Source organism: Strongylocentrotus purpuratus, unplaced genomic scaffold (genome assembly GCF_000002235.5).
Source record: "Strongylocentrotus purpuratus isolate Spur 01 unplaced genomic scaffold, Spur_5.0 spur5_scaffold_17, whole genome shotgun sequence".
Classification (NCBI taxonomy): Eukaryota; Metazoa; Echinodermata; class Echinoidea; order Camarodonta; family Strongylocentrotidae; genus Strongylocentrotus; species Strongylocentrotus purpuratus.
In genome coordinates, this window is record NW_022145602.1 from 5,832,431 (window position 1) to 5,853,208 (window position 20,778).

The window sequence follows — 20,778 nt, forward strand, 5'->3', positions numbered from 1 at the left end:
AACAAAATAAGAGAGAAGGAAGGAAAGGGATAGAAAAAAGGGAAATGGAATATTATGTGCAATTTTCCAGCAAACAAAGTGTGAATCGTGGGGCCGATAGGCCCTTGCCTCCCCTCCCCCCCCCCCCCAGCAAACCTAAAAGAGAGAGAAGGAAGGGAAGGGGAGGGAAAGAGGAGAGAAAGGGAAAGAAAAAAAGAGAGAGAAGAAAGGTAGGGGAGATCAGTTGCGATTTTTCCCGCCTACAATCTGGGGGGGGGGGAACTTTGGGAGGCATTTTCACCCCCCCCCCCCCAATAAAATTCGATACCGGTGATTTGATTTGTCGCTGAAATGACCAAAGTTTCCGAGATTTGTCCTCATTTTATAGTAAATTAAACTTTTGTATGCGTTTGTTGGAAAATGACAAATTCCTAAATTTACTGTCTGGCAAGAAATAGGCTTATTTAGAGGCCTACATTTCTGGGCCCGCGAAACGGCGGGGCTCGGGAGCCTCGAGTTATCCCCACTTAAAAAAAAAAGAATATTAAGAAGAAATAGAAAGAAAGAGAAAAAGACCTGTCAGCGTCACAAATGCTCATCTGACCGTGAGTAAATGCCTACAACCCCTGAGTTTCCGGGGGCGTGGCCTCCCGGATTCTACCTAGGGCCCTAAGGCGGGCCCCTGCGGGCTCATTTGAAGGTAATTTAATGCCTAGAACCCCTGAGCTTCTGGGGGCTCAGCTCCCTTTAGCTCCACGCCAATTACTGTCCTGCCAGTGTCACAAAATAGTAAGGTATTAGAAAAATGCTCATTTGACCGTAATTAAACGCCTAATACCCCAGAGATTCCGGGGATTCTGCCCTGGACTCAACCAAGGATCCTAAGGCGGGCCCCTGGATACTCTTCTGACCGTAATGTAATGCCAAGAATCCTTTAGCTTCCGGGGGCTCCGCCGCCTGGACTCCTCGTCAATTAGTGACCTGCCAGTGTCACAAAACGTCAATAAGGTATCAAAATATGCTCATCTTACCTTAAATAAATGCCTAAAACCCCCGAGTTTCCGGTGGCTCTGCCCCCTGGACCCCACTTAGGGCCCAAAAGTGGGCCCCTTAATGCTCATCTGATGGTAATTTATTGCCTAAAACCCCAGAGCTTCTGTGGGTTCAGCCCCCTGGACCTCACGCCAATAGAGTACCGAAGCTGTGACGTCATAAAAATCTATTTTTAGAATTTCTCAATTTGTTCTTCATTTTCCGAACGAACATCAAAAATAACGTCCAAATGTCGAAAACCAATTGAATATGTTAAATATTGGCTGAGATATGACCTTCTGAATAAAGATACTCCCCATAGGAACTCAGTGTTATATGCTCTGGCTCCTAATGGTTAGGAGCCAGAGCATATAACACTGAGTTCCCATAGGACATATATTCATTCGGATGGTCATAACTCAGCCAATATTTAACATATTCAATTGGTTTTCTACATTTGGACATTATTTTTGGTGTTCTTTCGGTATATGAAGAAAAAATTGAGAAATTCTAAAAAAAGATTTTTGATGACGTCACACTTCACCACTCTAATAGTGTCCTGCCAGTGTAACAAATAAGGTATCAAAATATGTTCATCTGATCGTAAATAAATGCCTAAAACCCCCGAGTTTCCGGGGTTTCTGTCCCCTCAACCCCACCACGGGTTCGAAGGCGGGCCCCTTAATGCTTATCTGACCGATATCAATGTCGTAAAGCCCGTGATCTTCTGGGGGCTGGACCCCACGCCAATTCGTGCCATGCCAGTGTCACAAATGAGGTATACAAATATGCTCATCTAACCGTAATTAATATGCCTAAAACCCCTGGGTTTCCGGGGGCTCTGCTCCCTGAATCCCACCTAGGGTTCTAAGGGTGCGTTCAATCGAATTTTCGAAGCTAGAATCACAAACATGAATCACAAATCAAAACGCCGTTACAAAAAACAAGGTCGCTGCGGTTAGCGTTCAAGCGATTTTTCATCAACGCTGATTCTAGCTCATTTCGAGCCCAGCCACTGCGGATCACACTCGCAGTTTGACCCAGGAAGTATAGGTCAACTTCGGCGCGCGCTTTTTGGAATTGTTTACGGCCGACTGTCGACTGCTGTTTTGAGCATAGATCGCAATAATAAAACAAAGAGTGAGAAGGTGATTGAAGGAAAAACACATAAAATAACATAAGGAAAGACAGAAAGAGAAAATGATAGAATTATAAAAGCAAAGAATAACATAAGAGAAGGTGATAGAAGGAAGGAACAAAGAATAACATAAGGAAAGACAGAAAGAGAAAGTGATAGAATGCTTAAAACAAAGAATAACATAAGAGAGTGTGAGTGAAGGGAAAAAACAAAAATTAACATAAGAATAGAAGGAAGGAACAAAAAATAACATAAGGAAAGACAGAAAGAGAAAGTGATAGAATGCTTAAAACAAAGAATTACATTAAAAAAGCTGATAGAAGGAAAAAAAACAAAGATTAACATAAGAATAGAAGGAAGAAACAAAGAATAACAAAAGAGAAAGTGATAGAATTATAAAAACAAAGAATAACATAAGAGAAGGTGATAGAAGGAAGGAACAAAGAATAACATAAGGAAAGACAGAAAGAGAAAGTGATAGAATGATTAAAACAAAGAATAACATAAGAGAGTGTGATAGAAGGAAGAAACAAAGAATAACATAAGAGAAAGTGATAGAATGATTAAAACAAAGAATAACATAAGAGAGTGTGAGTGAAGGGAAAAAACAAAGATTAACATAAGAATAGAAAGAAGAAACAGAGAATAACATAAGAGAAAGTGATAGAATTATAAAAACAAAGAATAACATAAGAGAAGGTGATAGAAGGAAGGAACAAAGATTAACATAAGGAAAGACAGAAAGAGAAAGTGATAGAATGCTTAAAACAAATAATTACATTAAAAAAGCTGATAGAAGGAAAAAAACAAAGATTAACATAAGAATAGAAGGAAGAAACAAAGAATAACAAAAGAGAAAGTGATAGAATTATAAAAACAAAGAATAACATAAGAATAAAAGGAAGAAACAAAGAAAAACATAATGAAAGACAAAAAGAGAATGTGATACAAGGAAGAAACAAAGAATAACATAAGGAAAGACAGAAAGAGAAAGTGATAGAATGCTTAAAACAAAGAATTACATTAAAAAAGCTGATAGAAGGAAAAAAAACAAAGATTAACATAAGAATAGAAGGAAGAAACAAAGAATAACAAAAGAGAAAGTGATAGAATTATAAAAACAAAGAATAACATAAGAGAAGGTGATAGAAGGAAGGAACAAAGAATAACATAAGGAAAGACAGAAAGAGAAAGTGATAGAATGATTAAAACAAAGAATAACATAAGAGAGTGTGATAGAAGGAAGAAACAAAGAATAACATAAGAGAAAGTGATAGAATGATTAAAACAAAGAATAACATAAGAGAGTGTGAGTGAAGGGAAAAAACAAAGATTAACATAAGAATAGAAAGAAGAAACAGAGAATAACATAAGAGAAAGTGATAGAATTATAAAAACAAAGAATAACATAAGAGAAGGTGATAGAAGGAAGGAACAAAGATTAACATAAGGAAAGACAGAAAGAGAAAGTGATAGAATGCTTAAAACAAATAATTACATTAAAAAAGCTGATAGAAGGAAAAAAACAAAGATTAACATAAGAATAGAAGGAAGAAACAAAGAATAACAAAAGAGAAAGTGATAGAATTATAAAAACAAAGAATAACATAAGAATAAAAGGAAGAAACAAAGAAAAACATAATGAAAGACAAAAAGAGAATGTGATACAAGGAAGAAACAAAAAATAACATAAGGAAAGACAGAAAGAGAAAGTGATAGAATGATTAAAACAAAGAATAACATAAGAGAGTGTGAGTGAAGGGAAAAAACAAAGATTAACATGAGAATAGAAAGAAGAAACAAAGATTAACATAAGAATAGAAAGAAGAAACAAAGAATAACAAAAGAGAAAGTGATAGAATTATATAAACAAAGAATTACATAAGAAAAGCTGATAGAAGGAAAAGAACAAAGATTAACATAAGAATAGAAGGAAGAAACAAAGAATAACAAAAGAGAAAGTGATAGAATTTAAAAAAATAAAGAATAACATAAGAATAGAAGGAAGAAACAAAGAATAACATAAGGAAAGACAGAAAGAGACAAAGATAGAAGGAAAACAAGGTATAACATAACGGAACAGGCCACGATAAAGAGCATGGTTATAGTAAACGCAAAGTGCATGAAAAGCAGGCGCGCGGTTTTTGCCCAAACCGGAACAGGCTCCGTCATACAATCATGATTGAGAACTCCGTCCGTTCAATCGAGTTTTAGCGACCGTGATTCTGCAGAATCATGATACAAAACGCATCTTTTTCAGCGTTTCATGTTTGTGTTTTCAAACACGTTTATTTTTACGACCGACGAAAAAATCGCTTGAACGCATTGCGTTTTAAACTAAACGTCTTTAGAAACCGTGATTCTAGGGTGAAAAAGTGTCGATTAAACGCACCCTAAAGGTGGGCCTCTAGATGCTCATTTAACGGTAATTTAATGCCTTAAAACACTGAGCTTGCGGGGGCTCCACCCCTGGACCCCACGCAAATTAGTGACCTACCAGTGTCATGAATAAGGTATCAAAATAAGCTCATCTGACTGTAATTAAATGTCCACACCCCTGAGCTTCCGGTGGCTGCGCCCCTTGAACCCCCCCCCCCCCCCGGGGGGGGGGGGGGGCTTCGCCCCCTAGACCCCACACCAATTTATGCTACGATCTACCTGGTCGTAAATACTTAAGCCTCCCCCACCCACTTTGGAGGAAAAAACGTTCAGCGGGGCCTGCATGTAAGAGTGGGGTGTTGCGGATTTTTTTTTTCTTTCTGTCCCCCCTCCCCCAAACAAATACTTTTTGCTCATTACGCCATAATTGCTGGTCACCATTACGTACCTATATTTGGCTTGCATAATTTCAAATTTGGGCCCCACCACCACCCCCCCCCCCCCCTTAGAAATCCTGGATCCGCGCCTGACTAACCTATACGCGACTTTTTGTTAGCAATGGAATCCAATGACCGGGGTAATATGTAAGGCGCTTAGACACATAGGAGCTCTATACAAACGTGACTATTATCATTGAACTTGAAATCCATTTTACATAACCCAAGAAAATGTCAGACAAAATCCATTACTCTAAAGCCTGTGCCTAAATTAAAAACTTTTAAACCACCCACTAGTAGATAGAAACGCAATCTCTCGAATGCTATCATTATTTTGTAATTAGATTATCCAAAAAGTCTGTGGAAACAACATTTCCCATACGATGAAGTAGGGTGGGGGCGGGGGTGCAGCTCCCCTGTTTATTTTGAACTTAATATTGATTTATTGGGCAACCGACATATCCCGGCGGCAAGATGCTAGAATAACGCCAATAACGTTAAAAACTTGAAAATACATGTACATAATAAAGGGGAAAAGGGCTCTTGTCAATTATTCTAAATCTTTTAAAGGAAATGTTTATGCCAGTTCCATACCCTTTTTGTGTCTCTCAGAGCCCCTCCACTCTGCCCATAAACTCCGAGTGACGCAAATTGAATTTTACAAGTACTGCTTTCTTCGCAAAAAACACAAATATACATCATCAGTGAAAATACAAGACTCCAGTACATTGTCTTTATTAAGAGTTGCGATTAATCCAGTTAAATCGAAAATCCTCCGATCAATCTTAGACCTACATATTCCCATCAATTTTGTACACAGTGGCATCTCTATGGGTGCAGGAGGCACTTTCATTTGAAGATTTCACAAAAGTGAGAGGGCACAAAAAACGTAAAAGAGAGAAAAGGAAAGGTTAGACGCATAAATCAAAGCTCATCAAAGCTCCTTATTTCTTCATGATAATTTTTATGTAGACTTTACGACGTTTTTAAATAAACAGATAAACATGGAACAGCTTTCATAATGATAGATCATAGATACATGTACTTTTCAAGCCGCATTAAAACTCCTCAAAGCTCCTCATTTCTTCATGATTTATGTAGACTTTTTAGGAAGGATACTTTCTTGTCAAGTTTTTAATGGGGTATATATTTGATGAATCCTGTAGACAACTAGATTTCAAGCTATATTTCAACCTGTGATTGTATTGTTACAACTGTATGCATGTATTTAAAAAAAATTATGAAAGTCTAAACTGACTCAGTGAATCCATCATTTTCAAATGAAATTGAAAAAAAAGGTTATGGAAAATTTAAGGGACCATATCGTATTCAATGTCACAAAATGAATTTTCAGATTGGATTCCGAAGGACATATGAAAGTCATTATCAAGCACTATCACGCATATTATTAATTAATCTTCCGAATTTGAAATTGCCTTTCTCCGGGACCGAGAGTAGGTAACCAGCCCTATAATAAACGTCAGCATCCCAAGAGCTGTTTCATATTATTTGAGCAGTGTCTACCTATACCTACACACCACATCATCATGATCTGTGCATTGAGTCTCGTGCTTGTTTTGGCAGTCTTACAGGGTGGTAATGGACTCACCGACGATGAGAAAACTATTTCTGGCTCAACATAACCAGTACCGTAGTGATTTACAACCAACTGCCCAACCAAATAGTAAATAGTAATGCCCTGCCCCCTCATTGGGTGGTATTCTCGAAAACGGCCAAAGTTAAACCTGGCCTAACTTAGTCCGTGGTTTAGTTAGGCCAGGCTTAACTTAGGCCGCTGACCTAAGTCATTTTCATTTCTCGAAAGGTGGCCTAACTGATCCATGGTTTAAACCTGGCCTAACTTAGTCCATGGATCATTCACCATGGTTACAGTTTCTGCACATGCTCAGTACCGAAGCTGCGACGTCACAATGCACTAAGACAATGGGCTAAGACAATGGATGCGCAGTGTGGAGAGGATTCATCACCTTGACAACTTGAGCAATATGACGTCCAGGGGCGGAGGAGCGACTTCCAAAACGGGGGGCAACAATAACAAAAAGGGCACTTGCTGGAATTGTATCGTTGTTAAAAGGAAAATTATCAGAGGTGAAAAGGGTCACATATCACACCTGAAAAGGGGCATTGAACATATTTTAATAGGGGCACTTATGAGAATGAAAAAGAGGCACTTATAATAAAGGAAATGTGCATTTGTTGAAGGAAAAGGGGCACCGATAATTGTGTTAATAGAGGCACCTCTCATATTTAAATAGAGCAATTATCGAAGGTGAAGGGGCACTTATCAAAAGTGAAAAGTGGCACTTCTCGTACCTGAAAAGGAGCACTTACCAGAGATTTAAAAGGGCACTTATGATAATGGAAAATTGACACTTCTTGCAAAGGAAATGGAAACTTGTCAAAGGAAAAGGGGCGCGTGTCAAAATCAAAGGTGCACTTATCAGAGGTGCAAAGGGAAAGGGGCACTTTTCCTATGGAAAAAGGGGCACTTCTTACAAAGTTAAAAGGACACTTTCCTATATAAAAGGGGCATTTGAAAAAGGGGACACTGTACCCCCCCCCCCGAAACTCTTTCTCCCTATCTCCATCTCTCTCTCTCTCTCTCTGACACACACACACACACAATCTCACATCATTGTTTATTTCTCATTTTCATGACATCTCTCACCATTAAATTGTTCTTTCTCATTTGGTTCCCTTTCTCTTTTACTCTATCTCTCTCTCTCTCTCTCTCTCGCTCGCTCTCTGTTCTCTCACTGTTTATTTCCAGACTTTTTCCATGTATAATTCATTGAACCCAACAGTATGCACACTTAAAATCAAAAGATATGAAAGAAATATTGTATATAACATATTAAGAATTATGTTCAATTCATTTATTTTTCTTAAAACAGAAAAGATTGTAATTCACGATGAATATGATTATAAAATTGAAGGTCAAATATTAAGCTCAAATAGCCACATAATGCGCTACTTGAAATGACAAGAATTCAATGCCCTTTTTTTCTTTTGCAGGGAATCTGTTATATCATGACTTGCACTATATTATAAAACACGTTATAAAACATGATTTCTTAAATGACTCAAAATGATAATTTTTCCAGTGAAACAATGAACATCTGATGCACATAAAAAACATCATTATTAGTGATGGTTGCTTTGTGGTTCAAACACACAACAAGGACATATCAAGCTTTTTATCAATGGTTGCTTGTTTGTTACCATAGCTTCATGTTATGAGGATTATAATACAAAGGTTTTGATCCCCATGCAGTCACAGTTACAGCAGATGGAGTCTGGTTCATTGAAGAGGCTACGTAGAATTTCACAGTCCTTGCAAGTATGTCTGTTGAATGAAAAGAGAAAAAAATGAAAGGAAGAACATTGTGACCAAAGTGGACTTGCATGCACATTGTTGTAAAAGTGGAGTGCATAATCAATTACATGAAAGTATTGATGGGAAAATGTGAATGAACAAATGCCATCCTTGAAGTACCTGGGCATACAAACAACAACTTATTCGTACAGCCTACCTGTCAGAAATTCAGCAGCTCAGTAGTTCTCCTTCCTCTCCCTGAATTTGTCTCAATTATCAGGGAATTTGCCTTCATTTATTTTACTGAAGAAGAACATCATCCTGAAACAAAAATAAAAAGGTTTAGACCTCATTAAAATATCAAAGATCTACTCCATTGATAATTGGTCTTAGTTATAGTGTTTGTTTGTTTGTTTGCTTTTATTTCTGCGTTCAAAATAATACAATACATAATATAAAATGTGTTTACAAAGATAATATACAAAACAATTCATAAGATAAACAATATAGTCATGATACATAATGAATACAAAATAAGGAAGCGAGCTTAATTTTTTTTTAATATAGATATATATCCATATATACGCACATATACCTACATATACATATATATATACATATACACAGCACATGCATACATACATACACATACACATATACACCTATACATACTCTCACATATAATATAATATACTATAACACATATAATATAATATATAATCCAATCAATGAACGCAGGAGACCGCCATCGTGAGCGGTAAGGCTTGAAATTGATGGCGGCCTCATAAAAAGATTCGTGACTGAAATTGATATTAACTGGTCAAGTGGGTGCATTGCAGGTGCAGGTGCTGGTGCTGTATGTAGCAGTTGAGTAAAATGAGGATATTGAATGACGAATGTGAATATTTATGTGAATATATTAATTTGGTGTATGGGATTCATACGACTGAATGATAGTTTTTTTTAGATTGGCTTTCAAGGAGTATATGGTCGAACAAGATTTAATATTGTCTGAAAGATTATTCCAGATGTCTGGACCATGATGACGAATTGATTTAGAGGCAATTAACAGTCTTGGGTTTGTGAGATGAAAGTTTCCGGATATGCGAGTTGGGTAGGTATGGACAGAGCTATTGAACTTAAACATGTCATCAAAAGACGAAGGGAGCAGATTATTAATATACTTAAACATAATGATAGCTATTTGAATAGTATATAAGTCGGCAATTTTTAGTGCTTTTTGTTTAAAAAATAAAGGATCGGTGTGGGCCAAGTAATGCGATCCTGTACAAATGCGAATTGCTCTCTTTTGTAGTTTAAAAATAGGAGACAGCTTTGTAGAACCACAACTAGCCCAAACAACGTTACAGTAGGTTATATATGGGAGTACTAACGAATTATACAATAAAAATAAAGTTTTATGAGGTAAAATAAATCTTAACTTGGAAATTATTCCAATACTTTTTGAGATACTTATTATGATATGGTGCAGATGTTCATTCCAAGAAAAAGTTTGATCTATGATAACACCTAAAAATCTAGAGTGAGTTTTCTGCTCTAATGGCATGCCGTCAATCTGTAAGTGAATTGGAGTATCAGTAATATGAGAATGGTGTTTAAAATAGATGAAGTGGGTCTTTTTTGTGTTCAAAGATAGTTTGTTAGCTTTAAACCATTGTGATACTTTGTTTATTTCATGACTTAATATGTTGTTTAAGGAAGTGAGATTTTTATGAGAAAAAAAGATATTTGTGTCGTCGGCGAATAATACAAAAGATAAAATGGAGGATGTATTAATAATGTCATTGACATATAGCAGAAATAACAGTGGGCCTAGAATGGAGCCTTGAGGGACACCACATTGAACTAAAAGTGAATCAGAGTCATAACCATTAAATGTGACATATTGTCTTCGATTTCTTAAATAATCTTTAAACCAAAGGAGTGATTGACCTCGTATACCATAATAATTAAGTTTTGAAAGTAAAATATCGTGATTAAGTGTATCGAATGCCTTACTGAGGTCATAAAATATACCAATGACATGTTCTTTGTTAGCTATGGCGTTTGTAATTTTATCATAAATTTGGATTAAAGCCAGGTTTGTTGAGTAATTTTTTCTGAAGCCATATTGATTAGAAGTTAGCAAATTGTGTTTGTTGATAAATTCATAGAGTCTATTATATACTATTTTTTCAAAAATTTTGGATATACTTGGGAGTAGAGATATGGGGCGATAATTCGTAATTTCATGAGGATTGTCTTTTTTGAAAATTGGATTGATTTTGGCGATTTTGAATAAGTCCGGAAAAACACCTCGTGATAATGATTTATTGAAAATGTGACTAAGAGGGTTAGCAAGTGGGTGGATTATTTCTTTTTAAAGAGACACACTAATTCTATCATGCCCGTGAGATTTGGAGTTGTTAAGAGAACGTGTAATATTGATAATTTCGGTGGGGTTCGTGGGGCTCAAGAACAGAGAATGTGGATTAGGTTGGGGGAGATATTCCGTGAAATGCGCATTTCGGCTATTAATCTTGCATGCAAGTTCGGGTCCGATGTTTGTAAAAAAATGAATTAAATGAGTTTGCATGAAGGGAAGAGTCAACTTTAGAACCATTTAAAGTCATATCATCAGTAGGTGGGGGATTTACCTTAGTTCCCATTACCTCTTTGGTGACTTTCCATGTTGCATTAGTATTTGAACTGACGTCCTTTATTCTATTAGCATAATACATTTTACGTGATATACGAATTAATTTTGTCAACTTGTTGCGATATAACTTGTATGTTTTTTAATTGGCTTCAGTAGGATTGTGTAAATGTGATTTGTAAAGGCGATTACGTGTCTGTATTGATTTCAAAAAACCCTTTGTTATCCAAGGATGTTTGGGGGTTTTTCTATTATTTTTTACTTTACCTATGGGAATATTTTTTTCATAATAATGTTGTAATTTATTATTCAAGAGATATGTTCGCGTCAGCTTCATTGTATACATCCTCCCACCCCTCAATTAATAAGTCTTGCTTCATTAATTTAATATTACGTTTAGATTCTTTTCGATATGTACGTTGGTTAAATGATTTGGGGCATGGTAGTTTTAATTCACAAGTTAAAAATATTGGTAAGTGGTCTGAAACTTCAGAGCATAGAATTCCTCCTATCATTTTGTTATTCATGTTGTTATGTACGTTGGAAAAAATGTTGTCAATTCTCGCTACCCTAAATAGGTACGAAAATCTCGAAATTCGCGAGACGAGGTAATTTTCACTCTCTCGGGTCGTCACTACAACTTCCGGTATAGAGTCCCATCCCGCTGGCGCTAGCGCCTGTGTTCGCTGTGCAGAGTTTTCACGCACGCTAAAATCGATGCCAATCAGTGTAATTTGTACAGATTATAATATGCAATGGAAAGCTTCGGGCAGAATTAGTGACTTTAGCACAAAAGGCCGTTAAACACACTATGTATGCAGACGACACCCAGATTTATGTAACTCTTCACCCAAACAGCAGGACAGTAGCCGCGAACAAACTCACCAGTTGCCTCAATGAAATCAAAACCTGGTCTTTTCAAAACTGTATCTGCCTTAATGATTCAAAATCTGAAATGATTCATATTACTTCTAAATTTCGGAACTCAGACCCCTTTCCTGATCTTGTTATGAGTGATGGCTCTCTCAGTTGTTGTGCTTCTGTGCGTGACCTTGGTTTAAATATTGACAGCAATCTTACTTTCAAACAACACATTAGTAATATTTGTAAGTCTGCTTCCTTTGGTATATATAAGATCAGTAGAATCAGGAGGCTACTTGACCGACCCACAACTTCAAAATTAGTCCATGCTTTTGTCTCGACCCATATCGATTACTGTAATTCTTCTCTTTCTGGCCTCCCTCAGTCACATCTAGTCCCACTTCAAAGGGTACAGAATAGCGCTGCTCGGCTTGTGACTCTCTCGCGTAAATCAGAGCACATAACTCCAATATTGAACTCACTACATTGGCTTAAAATTCACCACCGCATATCCTTCAAAATTCTTCTCCTGTGCTACAAAGCTATCAATGGCTTAGCCCCCTCTTACCTTTCCGATCTCATATCCTTACGTTCCCGTACGTCGTCACGAACACTTCGTTCATCTTCCACATTACTGTTAACACCTGGACCCCGCACTAACACCCGGTATGGTGACCGCGCCTTTTCAGTTATTGCCCCCGCTCTCTGGAACAAACTGCCCGCCTTTATTCACTGCGCCCCCTCTGTATCTCAATTCAAATCTCTACTCAAAACCTCTACTCAAAACCTCTACTCAAAACCTATCTTTTCAAATTGTAAATTGCAGTTGTGCGTCGGTCAATGGAGGTGCGCACCATATTTGTCTTTATTTAGTTGATTGCCACTGTTTTTCTTACCTTATCTATGTTACTTTTGTATTTTTGCTTTTTCTTCTAATTTAATTCTACGGGTTATAGTCTTCTCTTAATCAGAACACTGTGCGCTTAGAAACATCAGTATTAAGCGCCTAATAAATGTTATGTATTATTATTATTATTAAACTCTACCGTGAAAGAGAGGGTTGTGATCACGAACGCCTGCACAGGAAGCTGTAATGTCGAAAAGCTATCCCATAATGCAATGCGCGTTTTCAGGATTTTCCCCGGATCTCGGCAGAATCGCTATTTGGGGTAGCGAGAATTTGAGTTGATGAATATGGGTTAATTCTGGTGGATTTATTGATGAATGAATGGAAGCCGAATGAGTACATAAGTTTCATAAAATTGTTTGAGTTATTATTGACGACTGAGGGTAAGAAATTGATATTAAAATCTCCAAGAATAAAAGTATGCTTATTTTCATTACCTATTATATAGAGATATTGCTCAAGTTCCTTATAAAATAAATCAAGATTAGAGCCTGGCGGTCTATAAATTAAACCTATGATGATATTCTTAAATCCTGTGTTTTCTATTTCAATGAATAAAGTCTCTGCATGTAACAGTTTCACATCGGAACGGATCTTAAATTTCAGTTTTTCAGCAATGTAGAAGGCCACGCCTCCGCCTCTTTTTCCTTTGCGATCTGCCCTTATCAACTTATAATTTGGTAAATTAAACAAATCTGGAGAATTTTCATGTAGCCATGTCTCGCTACTACCAATAACAGAGAATTTGAAATTGTTTAACGTGTGTAAGAGATTTTCAAAATATTCGAAGTTTCTATTCAGACTTCTTAGATTTGCATGTAAAAGGGAAATATCATTTGGATTACTATCAAACATGTTATTGAATTCTTGAGGTGTGTAGTATTTGCTATTGTATGAATTTTCTATGTAATTATCAGGAATAAAAGAGAGTGATTCCATCAGAAACGATAAAATGTAAAGTACCAGATATTATGTAAGGGATCAACTGCAAGCGTGCTTGTGGTGTAGGTGCGTTTGCAAGTGATTGAACGTGTGTTCGTGTGTGTCAGTGGTGCTGATGTGCAGTCAATATCAATATAAAGTTCATCTATAAAAATAATAAGACCCATCTTGGTCAGCATAAGAAAATCACTGGAAGCAGTAGAGCAGAGCTCAACCAACTAAGAACATGTATATAATAGTTGAAATCATTTACACATAAAAGAATATTAAATAAGCGGTCACATAAGGAGCAAACCCAGGAATATACTTTTTTTAATCATAAAGTGCAACGAAGCCATACGTTAAATAAGCTCAGGGGTGTGAACAATGTAGGAATATTGTTCATATAAATGTGATAAAGAAGCATGAGTGGATCAGGATCCACTCAGTGTATCCACTGAGTGTATCGGCCTTCAAAATTTAGATAAAATAAAATGAAAAATATGTATGTTTGTTTTTTGTTTGTTTTTTATTTTTTATTCTCCTATCTTCTGTATAATAGTTACTGTCATAACCAAAAATAGTATTCCTCTTGTAAACTTAAAGGTTAGCAAGGAGTGCAAGATATTAAAAATTTGAGATTAAAGTAAGTACATAGCTACTGAGTGGTTACATACATTTCACATTGTATTGATCAGATTCAAATGATCGCCTTATACACCAGGTGCAGTAAAGTAATTCCACGTTCGTGTTGCCTAACATTTCAGAAAAGTAGAGGTACAATAACAATTAATCTTGCGTAGCCACACCCTCTATGATCAGAAACGTGGATGCATATGTGTTAGTATGTACATGCGTATAAACAAGACTGATATGAAAAATACAGAAGTCTGTTACAAAACTCTATCAATCAGCATCGAAATACACGCCCAGTCGGGCGCTTCAGCAGAGTATCAGGATAAAATTACGATAAACAAGAGTGGAGTAGACACACCCCTCTGATTAGAGAGTACATGATATATGCAGTGACGAAAGTTTGACAAGGGGTGAATGGTGAGGTAACTGTGAGGCCACAACAAACATTATTAAGATTCCTGTACGTGCCAAGTCGGGCATTAGGAATTACAATTCAAGTAAATCGTATAAAATAGTTGAGATTGTGAACAATACAAAAGGGTAGATTGGGTCAGTCTTCTGCATTAAAGGCCTATAGTGCATGAGTTGCAGAGATAATTAAAAGGGGGGAAAAACGCAGAATATAGAATGCGATCCGCATTGTAGTATGCACATTCAATAAATCAGTGTAATTTTTTCTGTACGTTGTGGTATCATGGATTTACTACTCTGAATCAGGGACGTGATAGAGAAGGACTGGAATCAAGCCGCTCTCCTTTGACCCCATGCTCCAAGCCGCCGAAAAGTTATGCACTAATCTGCAACAGTTGACCAGGTGGTGAGATAAAAGAGCGCATGAAATTTCAGGAATTAGAATTCCTACATCAGAAAATGGTATCACTGCAACTGTTCGCTGTCCCTTCCAATGATTTCTCATCAATTGTTGAATGTGTAAAGAATAGAACAAGCGAACACAAACTTGTGTACTTTCATCCTTTGTTAAACTTGAAAAATACAAAAAACACGCGAAAACACGCATTAGCAAACTTAATGTTATTGAAGATTGTAAACCATGGATCAAATAACGGGACATTAAAGCATGCATAAATTAGCGCATCATCCTAAAATATTGAGTTTTTGACAGGATGTAATTTTTCTTTTACCAACTCTGGCACACAAATTAAAGGAAGGACGGAGTTTTAAATTTGAAAATTTGTTTGATGCACTATTCCCAATAAAATCCCCATATAAAGTTTTTGATTTACACTGAAATTTTGCCGGTAATTTAATTTTTTGTAATAAATGTAAAACTGGTGCCTGGCTTCCGAAAGTCCCCGCAGTGGAAGCGCGGTTCGGAGCATGGAACTTCAAAGCCAAGTGGAATGTTACACATCCCATTGTTACGCTTTAGAACTCATGAATGCGTTTGAATAAATTACAAGAGTTTCGCCTCCTTTTCTTTCACCTCCCTGTCTGAATCAACACTTGTTTGCCCTCTCGAGTATATCAACTGAGTATCATAACAAAAAGGGATTGATCATGCGTGTACAGCCACACCCTCTCTGATCAGGCACTTGGATGCATGCTTGTTTTCCTTGTAGGGACTGATTGGCCAAATAATAGAGTTTTTACAAAGCTCAGATCAATCAGCTTTGAAATACCCTGCATGTCGAGTATTTAGTAATGTATCAGTATAAGTTTACGTTAATCTCACATGGAATAGCCACGCCCCCTGATCAGACAGCGCATGCTGTACATGGTGTATGCAGGCACACAAATTGTAATTAGTATATTTAACAAGCCGATGTAATTGGTCATGCGTATTGTGAAATTAACCCATACCTGCCCTAACGAGCATTTTAGTTGAGTGTCATGATAGATGGAGATTAATCATGCATGTATAGCCACACACTTTTTTGAGCAGGCACTTGGGTGCATGTGTGTTTTTAATATCAGGGCCGGTTTGTCAAATAGAGGACTTTGTTACTGAGCCATTGTCTGTTATAGAAAATATCCTTGAAATTCAGGAAGATTGTTTAGGCGCACGAAAGGGCGATCTTGGGAATACAATTTCACCTGCGCTATTATGTATACAGCTGTTAAAATTTACAATCACAACAATATGCTTACAGTTCTTTGGTCAAGAAATGCGGCAAATTAGTCTTCAAGTTGAATATCTACACACATTGAAAACCATCAAGCAGTCAAGAATGTGGATTGTATTTTTATTTTTTCCCAAAGATAAAGAATACTGTGTAGGATGCTTTTCATAAAATTAGAAGTTAAAGTTATGTTCAACCCGACATTTCACGGGTGTAAACAATCGGGGATTTGTATGGGTGTAACGGTCTCTAAAAATTAACATAAAGAAGCGAGAATACTAATTGTTTCCTTCTGTAGCTTTCTTAATTTGTGCAGAGTAATCATCATTTCGTATTCCTTAAAAGGTTTGTGATTTATTTAATATAGAAAATTAAGTACAACACTAGCAGATGGTTAAATACATTTCACATTGTATAAATCAGTTTCAAATGGTAGGCTCATGCCCAGGGTATCGTGAATCACTTCATGCCTGGATTGGTGAACATTTCAGGTAAAGTGCGAGTCATGCATGAAATAGCCACGCCTTGTCTGATCAGACAGCGCATGTACCTGGTGTATGAATGCACACAAGAGTTGTAATTAACATATTTAACAGGCTAATGTAATTGGGGATGCGCATTGAGATCAACCCATACCTGTCTAGTAGGGGTCCATGGATGGAGATTGATCATGCATGTATAGCCACACCCCCTCAAACAAGACACTAGGGCGCATGCGTGTTTTCAATCATGGGGCTCGTTTTTAGCTCCATGCTCGTACCAAATAGTACTGAAGCACAGATAGGTGTATTGTTCAATAATGGAATAGCCACGCCCCCTCTAATCATACAGTTCATATGTACATGAGGCGTTCAGGCACGCGCACGCGAGGGGTGAATTGTGGTGTTAATGTGAGGCCATGCATGAACAACCGAATTAACCACAACTATTCATTGTTTGGACTTTTTGTTTTGGACGAACAAATTGGATTACATTTCAAGCGAATCGTTTAAAATAGTTGAGATGGTGAACAAAAAAAAACCAAAAAAATGCTAATCACACCCTCATTCATTGCTCAGTCAGACAAATTGGATTACATTTCAAACGAATCGATTAAAATAGTTGAGATTGTGAACAATGAAGGTGCACTGATTACCATAAGAATACTACCAATCTTCAGTTTTTAAGGTTTGAAAAGAGACTAGAGGTAATTGAACGATAAACATGACAAAATTGTAGATAAAGTGGTTACCAATTCAGTGGATACATTCAGCATTATGCAAATGATTTTTCAAAAAAGATACATGTACTAAACAGGGAGCAACTTGCTTCTCCTTGTATGTAGTCATGGCATTAAACACGTGATATTATTAAGATTTGATATATCCAAAATATTGATAAATTAGTATTAGGTGTTGCATAACAGAAATAATTCACTGTAGACATTACATTAATACTGATTCATTTTTATTAATTATTTTATCTATTCATTCTTTTTTTCCTCTTTTTTTTCCTTTTATCTTTTGCCATTATTTTGCCCCAAAATGTGTTTCTTATAGAAAATATTGATACTTGGTATCTGAAGACTTCAAATGCAAGCAAAATTTAGTTAATGCCTCTGGCTTTGGTTGGAATAAAAGTAATCAAATTGAAAGAGCAATTTGAGAGTAATTTGAAACTTAAGCAGATACGTTTATGAAGATTTTTACCATCATAATCATAGAGATCAGGGTGACGTTCACTAAAGCACGTTCAAAATATGGTAATCATATTTGATATTTTAAACACGGCAAAGAAATTCAGACGGCATTCAGTAATTAACAAATAACGAATTCTGATAAGGGAAAGGCGATAAAGTTTCATTCAGTTGGGAAAAACTGTCGAATCGTAAGATCTCGTTGCATTAGGAAGATGGGGAAGGAGAAAGAGAGAAAGTTTAGGTTATATCGATCACCTGGTATAACGTTGATTTTGCTCATTCTCTGTAGGGATTCCATGTGGTAGTACCTTTCTCCTTCCATTGGAGGACGATTTTGGCACCTTGCAACTTTATTCTCGTAGATTGGTTTTTCTCCTTTCGCAGCTTGTAACCAATTTCAGCAAGATGGCCGCGATGAGCCTTCAGGGTGGGAGGGAGGTCCGTCCTGACCGTTATGCGAGGGGGAGGCGGTGGTGCATGTCGCATTTCCGCTGCGTTTCCTAGTTGCTGCGATGTTTCCTTCGGGCGTCTTTGGTTCTCAAAAGAAGAAAGAATGAGATCTCTGGCTGGCATCTTGACGAATTTAGCGATTATCGGAACGGGTGGGGAACTGGCTGGGGCACCGGCGTCTGGAGTCCTAGGTTGGTTGCGATAGGGTAATCTGTGGGCGTTGATCATTTGGATCTGTTTGGCGGTTTCCTCATCTATTCCAAGATGGATGAAAACTTTACAAAGCGTGCGGTAGATATCCTCGTTTGGTTCGCTTTCAACCCCGTAGAATAGTACATTTGGCTTTCTGTTGTAGATTTCCATCAGAAGCAGTTTTTTTTTTAGATTAGATATCTCCTCTTGAAGGGGCGCGATGCTATAGCTGGTATGGAATTTTCTACTTCAGATATTTTGGCAGAGTTAAACTCCACTGAAGATTCCACATCTGTTAGGCGACGATGAAATGATTGTAGCTCGGTGTTGATATTATCAAGTTTAGATATTAATTTATCTGAAAAGTCTGCAATGTCTCGTTGTAAAACCGCATTAGAGGGATCCGGGGTGGTAGGCGAACAAACTTTGTCAGTCGAGGTAGGCGAACGAACTTTGTCAGTCGGGGGAGCCGATGGGGCCGGCTGCTTACTTGCAGTTTGTCGGGTAGTGGGCCTCGGGCCATGGGATGCCATAATTTGCGTTGTGTAACGTGTAGTCTTAATGGGTGGCAGGAGCTCCGCTCAAACCGTCCGTTCAGCTCGAAGTCATAATCTAATCTAATTAATAATATTGATTATTAATTACAATGGGCAGAGAGTTGCAGATGTCTGGGCCGGTGTGTCTAATGGATTTGATGCGGTTTTTGGATTTCGTAAATGGAATTTGATATAGAAATCCAAAAAAACATTATCCTCCTGATTTAGGTTCTAAATAAGGATAATAATATTAATAGCCGAAATAAGTGGAAGTTTTTTTCTAGTCAAAAGAAAAAGGCGCATAGGCTCCCAAATGAAGACAGTCGCATTATTGGTCTGACGTCATTACGTTTCTGAGCCGATTGAGCTTCCCCCTCCAAAGAAGCATGACATTCCTTGAAATTTAGATTTTAATAATCATATGACTTTTAATTTGTCGGTAATTAAGATTTTACCTAATTATGTTTGGATGTCCATATGAAATGCTATCACAATTTTTTCGAAAATCGGATTGTATTCAACTCATGTAGTGTGCCAGGTTCCAGAGAGAATAATCATATGAATGACCCCATGTTATAAGATGATTCTAATTTTTAAAAAATCTCATAGCTAAGTATTGATAATCGTTCAGCATTATGACATTGTAAAGGTCTCTTCAGGGGTAGATAATTGACTTTTTACTGGTAGGGAGGGGGAGGGGGGGGGGGGAAAGGGGCAACAAGTCGTATATAGGTTATTTTTTCTTATTTTGATAACCGTGATGATGATGATGATACCGATAGTAGGCCTGACAATAATGGTAATAATAATATAACTAATGTAATAATAATAATAAAAAACAAACAACACTAATAATGATGACAATAGTCTTAATAATGATAATAATGATGATTATGATAATAATAATGATGATTATGACAATAATAATGATGATTATGACAATAATAATGATGATTTTGACAATAATAATGATGATTATGACAAAAATAATGATACTAATAATATCATTATTTCAAAAATATTATTTTAGTCATGTATAGGTTATTTTTTTCTTATTTTGATAACCGTGATGATGATGATGATGATGATGATGATGATGATGATAATGATGATGATGATACCGATAGTAGGCCTGATAATAATGGTAATAATAATATAACTATTGTAATAATAATTATTAAAAAAACACGAATAATTATGCCAATAGTGATAATTATGATAATAATAATGATGATTATGATAAAAATAATGACGATTATGATAATAATAATGATGGTTATGATAATAATAATGATGGTTATGATAATAATAATGATACTACTATTATGATTATTTCAAAAATATTATTTTTTTACTACTACTACTACTACTACTACTATTTCTACTACTACAAGTAGTACTATACAACTACTACAAGTGACTACTAACCTCAGGCGCGAATCCAGGGGGCCAAGCTGGCCTTGCCCCCCCCCCCCCCCGCAAAAGAGAGAGAGAGAGAGAGAGAGAGAGAGAAATAGAAAAAGAAGGGAAATGAAAAGGAAAAGAAAGAAGAGTTAGA